Source organism: Bison bison, unplaced genomic scaffold, assembly GCF_000754665.1.
Source record: "Bison bison bison isolate TAMUID 2011002044 unplaced genomic scaffold, Bison_UMD1.0 scf7180017864349, whole genome shotgun sequence".
In the NCBI taxonomy this organism is placed as follows: Eukaryota; Metazoa; Chordata; class Mammalia; order Artiodactyla; family Bovidae; genus Bison; species Bison bison.
Window position 1 is genome coordinate 361,418 of NW_011494921.1, and position 356 is coordinate 361,773.

The following is a 356-nucleotide window of genomic DNA, read 5'->3' on the forward strand; positions in this document are numbered from 1 at the left end:
TGTTGTTAGTGAAAAGTTGTCATTACTCCTTCCATCACCTTGCCTTATCTTATCTTCAGAACAAGTCGTTCTGAGCTGAACTCCTGCCCTTCGGATGCTGCACTCTTCACAGCTTACAGGAATCTCTATGAGCCAGGGAAGCAGAAGCCCTGTGAGTGGGCCTGTGCAGTCTTGATCCATCAGTAAAGGAGATTTGTCTTGGTTGCTCCCAGGCGTTTCTCATCAGGAAGATCTGAGGGAGGCGACAAGCTCACTGTTCTTTTGTGACATGTGGGCAGGTTGGGAAACCTGCCCCTGTGAACGCAGGAGATTCTCAGCTAGCTAAGTCTGGAGACAGAACACAGGCCCTTGAGATG